Here is an 8,258-nt window from a genome sequence, read left to right as displayed (position 1 = left end):
GCATTGACGTAGTCAACGATGTTCAATGACTGATTTGTTGTTTCTCCTAAGCTGGCTAAAACCCTTTGGCGATTACTAACCCAGTTTCGCATGTTAAACCCACCCCGAGAATGGATTGTTTTTACTTCTTGTGCACGTTTGATAGCTTCATCTTCAGTGTCACAACTATCGAAATAATCGTCCATACATGTTTTGTGCTGAATGGCTTTTGCTGACTGCGGGAATACAAGGGCGTTTTCTTGTGCATTTCGGTACATTATGTATTCTGCAGAGCAAGGAGAACAGGATGCGCCAAAAGTCGCGACATCCATTATATAAATCGAAGGTTGCTTGGTAGGGTCGGATCGGAACAGAAACCTTTGAGCATGGGAATCTTCTCTACATATCCTTATTTGATGGAACATTTTCTCTACATCCCTTCCAAACGCCACTCGTCTCTCTATAAACTTGCTAAGCACTCCGGGTAGCGTTACCAACAGGTCAGGTCCCTTCAACAATAGGGTCTAGGACTAGCGTCCTAAACTAAACGCTTCTTGTTCGGTTTACGCGGATGAGATACCACATTCAGGGCAAGGTAATAAAAATGCATGGCGGATTCGCCGAATCTAATTCGTTTTGTGTGGCTTTGTGCGCGTAAGCCATTTTCAGATACTCTTGTACTTGTTGGTAAACGTTCTTGGCAAGATTCGGATTCTGTAACTTTCGTTCTAGCCTTTGTAAACGCTTAAACGCCATGGGAAATGGAAGCTGTTGGGAAATTTCACCTCATCCGTTTTCTATGACAACCCAGTCTCAAACCTATCACCAAAACGCACAGTGGTGTTTTGAAGCATTTATTTGGCCCTAGCTATATCTTTTCCTACCTCTTCCAACGCAAAATGTCTTTTCAATAGGGTATTCAATTCACTGTCACTATCCGGTTCCGGTGGTCGATCAGGTTCATTGTGATGCAACAGGATGTTGGTTATACCGATGTTGATGGGGCCGTACCCAAGGGACTTCTCACTGCTACCGGCTCCCTCGGTTGACCTTTGTGGATCTCAAGCGGCGTCATAAGATCCAGATGTTGCAGCCTGATTAACAGCTTTGGCTCATCTTTCAGAAACGACCATTTCTATTGGCAGATTCTAAAAGTGAGGAAAGCATGTGGTTAGATTTTTACAGTCGAGTTCTTGAAACGGCAAACTTAACTTCTCCATGGTATGAGCGCCAGCAAGCTCATAGCGGCAGCTCCCGTCTCTCACTGACATCTGCACGTTCACCCTTTCCGAGTCGTTTTCCTTTATGATGACACCGTAGCCGCAGCGGTTGTGGGTCGCCTTGTACACCAAGTCGGCGGGTAAGATCAGCATCCATTAGTGTGATGAACGACCCCTCGTCTAGAAACGCGAGTGTTTCAATACTATTTCCTTTATGTTGCGCTGTGACAGGAACAATGCGATACAATATCCCCGATTCAGGTGTTTTATGATTGAAACACTCTGCGTTAGTAGAAGGATCAATCGATGGCTTTCCGGGATTGTGACGAGCATTGCAACCATTTATTCCACAATTGAACCGGGAAAAGCATCTGCGCGAGCCGTGTTGGTTTAAGCGCAGGTTGCAAAGCTCATGCCTGGAGACGATTCGGAACGCTCATCTTCCTATCGCATGTCCTCACACGATGCCCGTGTTTGTTGCATATTTGACACGGTCTTTCCTGGTAGCGGTTGTTTTCGTTCGATCCCGATTGCCCTTCATGGATATGATGTGAACGATGCAGTCGCCCTTGATGAATTTCCATCTGCCTTTCCTTAGGGAAGTATTTGCTTACTTTGCGGGCCTTGTCCAACAGATCGTCCATTAATTCACTGAACTCCTTCAAACCAGGGTCATCGGATCGCTCCATGTACTGAGCCCACTCTAAACGTCGCGAGGCCGGCAGTTTTTCTACTAATTCCTCCAGCAGTGTAGGATTTTTTAAATGATTTTCCAGATTGGCGGCAACAAGATGATCACAAAAATGCTGGACTGCAATTCTGTATCCGATCAGCGAGTCAAGGTTTTCCGGTTTGGGCGCCTTGGCACGACGCGCCTTTTCTATCAGCTCATTCAAAATGAGTGCAGATCTACAGACGCTTTAACGTTTTTATGATATGCGGTACGGCATTTGGAGTCGTCAGTTTCGATTCGATGGCCTCTCGTGCAGCTCTCTGTAAGCACTCTTCAAGACGCTTCAAGTTTTCCCTATGCTTGAATTCGCATGCCGCAGTGGATTCGTTAAAACAACTTATAAAGATAGGCCAATCACTAGGAGAGCCATGGAAGATGGCAACTTTTTCGGATACACCTGCCTTGCGGCTATTTGGCTCACTGCTCCTAAATTCCCCAGGTTCAGATTACTCACCGGGTGCCTGCAGGTCTGACGCTTCTACCGGTGGTTCGGGTGTCGGAATGGGCTGTGTAACATGTGTGCGTTCGGCAGCCGAGTGTTGAGATTCCGAACGCACACTTCTCGCGACTATCGGGCACCGTTGACTATGCACCCATTTAGCCGTTTTCGAATGGGAACTAGTACTCGATCTTTCAGAATCACACTCAATTTGTTCCTCTAAATCAATTCGGAGCTTTTCCTGTTCCAGCTTCATTCTTGCCATTTTCATCTCGAACTCTTTTTCAGCCATTTTCCTCTCCAGCTCTTGCGTCCTAGCGAGCCGTTCGAGCGCTGTTCGCGCGGACGTTTTCGATGTGTTGAAAGTGGCTTTGGTGCTTGGGGTTCTGTTAGCAGTCCGCGATTCGGTGCGTCTTTGTCCTAGTGGTTGACATGTTGATGTCGTGTCAACAATTACAATAAAAGGTTAAAAGGTGCATTGAGTTTTAATAAATTTAAACGGTTTATTTAACGAGCATTGCGCAGAAAACAGCAACCAATATTACCACTTATAGCTAGTAATTTTAACAGTATGTTTCACGCTTTCATCAAATCACGCTTTAGTGTATATAATCTATTGATCATAGTTCTGTTGGAGGAACAATATTTCTTTAACCGTTTTGGAGCTAATCTATTTCGTTTATCGTTATAAACCAAACCGGCTTTCGAGAATACACGTTTGCATGGTACTGATGAAGCCTGCATACAGAAAATTTTTTGCACTATTTGATAAAGTTTGGGGAAATTTTAAACTTCTCTTTTTACAGTTGAAATGGATCTGCATCGAATTGTAACCGAGTTCTTTGCAAATACCTATCTAATTCTGGGATTGCCATGCTTCTAGCATCTGTTCTTTCTTCCGTTAGGTCTATTAAATTTAAAAATTTGAAAAAAATTGAATCTGAATTCTGATTATTAGTTACAGCAGGAGCCGAATCAGTTTCAGGATAAACGGGAATTTTATCCAAGAGAATATCTTCGTAAACCGATTTAAACAAATCATTTTCATTTTCAAACGCGTACTTGTTCACCCTGGGATCCAACACCATTGCTTTGGTTGTTGTTTTGCTATTCTTCATAAATTCTAAATGTGTTTTTAATCCCAGCCTCAGTTCGAAAACTATTTTTTTACTTGTTCTTTTACCTGTTACTTCATTTTTCTGAAACTCTATTATGTGATTCAATAAAATTCTCATTAGCAGTCCCATTTTTGATTGGGTTACAGACTTTTCTGCAGATACATGTTTCGTTGCCTCGTCAAAGAATTTTAGTATACTTATCGATTGCTCTACTATTAACCATTCCTTATTATCTATATTACATTCTAAATTTAATGTATCTTTACAAACGCCAAGTGGAACTTTATTTTTTTTAAATCTATCTAGCATCTCGTAGGTCGAGTTCCAGCTTGTCTGTACGTCTTGTTTTAATTTCAATTCTGGCACATTTAAATTGTTCTGCACCTCAGCCAGTTTTTTTGTAGCTATTGAACTGTTTTTAAAATGCATTACAATTCTTGTAATTTCGTCAACTACCGATTTTATGGATTTGTTAATTGCATTTTATACTATTAAATTAAGCGAATGTGCAAAACACGGTATATGGATTTCATCCATCGCATTGACTGCGGCTTTCATGTTGGAAGCGTTATCTGTAGTGACCGTTACTATTTTGTTTACAATTTTGAAGTTATCTGTTATTTCTTTAATCCATTTGGCAATTTCGGTTCCTGAATGTTTCGTGGTAAACTCTGAACATTCAAGTAAAAATGTCTGTATTTCGAAATTTTCATCTACAAAATGAGCCGTAAGGGCATAGAAACTTGTATTGTTGATGTTACTCCATCCATCCGCTGTCAGTGATATTGCTTTAGCTTTACTTATTTTGCTAGGTGGAGAGTATTGGCTGTTCAAAGAACGCAAAAAACTTCGAAACTATTTGCTTTCTACCAGTGAAAAAGGACAACAGTCCTTACACAATGCCAAAAGTAGCATTTTATCTAGTTTCCCCTTACTTTCTATAGATAGTGGCCTATTCGACGGAAAAAAGGATTGTATAGTGTTTTGAAGTGAAAAAACGCAAGATGTTGTTGCCTAGATGGTTGGGGTTGTTGGCTGGTTTCTGCAACTTGCGATACAATCTGGCTATCTGTGTTTGTTGCAGGAACGGTATTTGTACATGTCCTGTTGAGGGGCACAGCCGGGTGCATGGATTGCAACTGTCTGCTCAAATTTGAAGTGCTACGATTTTTTGTACTCAATTGTTTGTGACAATACCGGCATTTAGCTTCAGTTCCATCGGCCGAACTGGTGGAATGATGCCATATTTGGCTTTGCATTCCAGTTCGAGGCATTTTGTTATATCAACAACCTATAAATAATCAATACGCGGGAATACAATACATAAAAACTGTCCGCGCGTGCAGTGAACTAATCTGCACACTGTTCGGGTTTGGAGAGGGAAGGTGGAAAGAATAATAGTCCGGTGTGACAATACCGACCTGGACTGTCATATGATGGAAAGGACAGCTGGAGGAAACTATTTTGAGTTTGAATGTTGGACTATGCCGAACTACTCTTACCCAAGAAAGGAAGAGCAGGAAGAGGAACCAAACCCTGACAAGCGAACTGATTACGCCGGAGAACGGCGTAATGGTAACTTATGGTGTCATAACTACTACTCAAGGCTGGACGAATCAGGGATATGAACAAAATTCGACTCCAAATCGTTTGCCTATTTATTATCTAATTTTTACTTTCATCAAATTTGTGATACAATACAGTTTTATTCTGGTAGCAATGCGTATCACGTTAGTATCGGGCCTACATATATACTAGTAGTAGTGGATAATGTTTTGCCATAAGATTTTTTTTCGGAAATATCACAGAATCTATTTATTTTCATATACCTTGCATAACTGCTGAGCTATTATACTAGATGCAGGCTTCGAATAACCAAAGGCCACGCAGTGGTGTTAAGTAACAGTAATTGCAGCTTTTCCAAAAGACCAAAGGACACTTATTATCACTGGGATTGCATCACGTAACACAGTTTTGTCTCTTGTACATTAAATGTACTACATGTTTTATAGTACACTTTCACTTTGCACACTTTGTAGACGCACAGATTGAAAATGACCTTTTTGGCGACACCTTTTTGAACAATTTTACGCACACTCGTAATCACAACTGGATCACTCGAACGAAGTGTCTTGTAGTCACTGTTGAACTTAAGTGTGTGTAACTCTCAAAGTAGTTAAAACTATCAAAATCTTTGAGCTTAGAAATTCGGTGCTTCAATGGCTGTAGTATCTTTGCCTGTCTTATTATAACGTTTGATAACAGACCAGCCCAGTGACTTTGTTAGTTTGTTATGCATCTCACTAACTTTATTTTACTTTCGCCTCTCTACACACGCACAACTGTCGGGGAGTGTGCCACTTGCTCGTCTCGGCGGTCGGAATGATAATGATGAGATCGCTCGGTGCAATCTTTCGTTTCTCCCTGATTTTTGTCGTTCGTCGTAACAAACGTACTTGTTAACGTTCGGCCCTAAGCGTTACTATCCCCTATCCTATCTATCCTTATCCTGGTAAGATGCCATCTAGCGGCCACTAGAATAAAGTCGTGGTTTTATTGCCGGGGATACAGTGCTTTTTTTAAATACCAGGTTTTTTTATTCAGGTGTTTTGTACATGAATTAAACCTCTCCTCACCCACCATACCGTTTACCCGCGAGGGTGTTTTTGGCGCGGTGTGTCGTTTCTTCATCTCAATCCGTGCATATCTGCACCTTAATCGTTTATTTTTCCTATTACTCGTGACATGCTGTGACACGGAGTCTATCTAGTCCTAGCATTTATCATCTCTCTCCACCCGCTGGGTTCAGTTCTTTTCCCACTTCCTACTTCCTAACATATTCCCCACTAACGAGCGGTGACATCGGCCTCAAGAGCGGCCGCAGCTTCGGCCACCGTGAGGCCGGAGTGAGGATTGTCCTCCTCCTCAACCACGCTTATGTGATCAGCACGCTCCTCCCCGCCAAACAGGGTACGAGGGATAACTATCTCGTTCTCACGCCGTCGGGCCCGCCAGCGAGCCACACGCTCGCGGATGCTGCTCGGCGAACAGCATTCCGCCGCTGATTACGGGCGATCGCAACCGAGTTGTCCCGCTGCAATGGGGCTCCGTCTCTCGCGGCCAGCATCTCCCGCTCGGCATTCCAGTCATCCTGGAGCGGGGATACAGTGCTGGCCACAAAAACGTAGCGCCTTACGGGTACTCGATAGGTGGTATGATCACTACAACTTCTTATATAAAAAATAAGCATAAATAAGCAAAATAAGCACAAACACATAAGAAACGACTTGTGAAGAAATTGATACAGATTGCACCAGTACCCAAGCAGACAAGTACCCACGCGGGGCCTAGTATGGGGCCCCGTTTTAGCCCCGACTTAAGCCCCATTTACAGAACAGAACGGAGCTAAAATGAACACGCTTCAAAAGAAATGTGACGTTACCGTATTTGCAAGGTGAAAATTGAAAAAAATATATACAGGTATTCCCCGATATACGCTATCAATGCGGACCGGAAACTATCGCGTATCTCGAATGTTAGCGTATATCGAATTCTTAGTTACTTGTCGTTTATACTTCAATGTTTCAGAGTCGAACCAATACATCCATATAAACAACCCCAAAACCATAGTCGCACCGTAGATAAACTTAAATAAACGAGGTTTATTTTGCATTTATCCACTATTTCCAATCACAGGAGGTCTAATTTAGGATATAATAATGATATGTATAAAATAATTCGGAATTATTTTCTTCCAGCAACCATTCATTGTTTCCTGTTTCACTTCTTTCCATGCCACCAAAATATTTTTTATGGCATTTAATGTGCTAAAATTTTTACAGAATTCTATCAGTGTTATTTCGGGAACATTTTCTATGGTCTCTATGGTTTGTTTGAATACGCGCCTCAATTAATACGATTTAAGTGTGGCTATGATTCCTTGGTCCATTGGTTGCAGCAAACATGTGGTTCGTGGAGGCAGAAATATGACTTCAATGTTAGGATGCAAATCGTTCCATTCCGTAGGATGCCCAGGACCGTTATCAAGCAATAACATTGTTTTAAAAGGAATATTCTTTTTAGCACAATATTGTTGGACCTCTGGAATAAAGGTTTCATGAAACCATTCAACTAAAATGGAGCGTGTTACCCAAGCTTTAGAGTTCCGTTTACTTACAACTGGTAGGTTTTTTGCATCTATGTTTTTAAACGCTCGTGGTTTACGGCAACGATAAACGGCAAGGAGTTTTAATTTAAGATCTCCAGTCTAATTTCCTCTTACCATAATGGTTATCCTATCCTTTGCTGGTAGCTATCCAGGCATTGCTTCCATTTGCTTGGTAATATAGCTACGAGATGGCATTTTCTTCCAGAAAAAAGCAGTTCCGTCAACATAAAAGATTTGTTCTGCAATCTAACCTTTTTCTAGAATCATGTTTGTAAAACAATCGGGGAAGCTGTTAGCAGCATCTTGATCAGCACTTGATAACTCACCGTGAATTTTTAGATAGTGCAATTACGCGCGTTTCTTAAATCGACAAAATCATCCAACACTCGCTTTGAACGAACATTCCGTCATAGGCTGCCCTGTTTCTGCTGCATGTTTTGCTAAATCATCAAACAATGATTTTGCTTTCGATTGGATAGTATTCAAACTTAGTAGGATTCTTTTGCTGATCAAATCGTCAATCCATATTGTTAAAAGCTTCGCTATTTCTTCAATCACGCCATCCCGTTTCCGTGTTCCCGTGGTATTTGCTGAATGAAGA

Source organism: Anopheles funestus, chromosome 3RL (genome assembly GCF_943734845.2).
Source record: "Anopheles funestus chromosome 3RL, idAnoFuneDA-416_04, whole genome shotgun sequence".
Taxonomy (NCBI): domain Eukaryota; kingdom Metazoa; phylum Arthropoda; class Insecta; order Diptera; family Culicidae; genus Anopheles; species Anopheles funestus.
The sequence above is the reverse complement of the archived record's forward strand: the minus strand, read 5'-3'. Positions refer to the sequence as shown.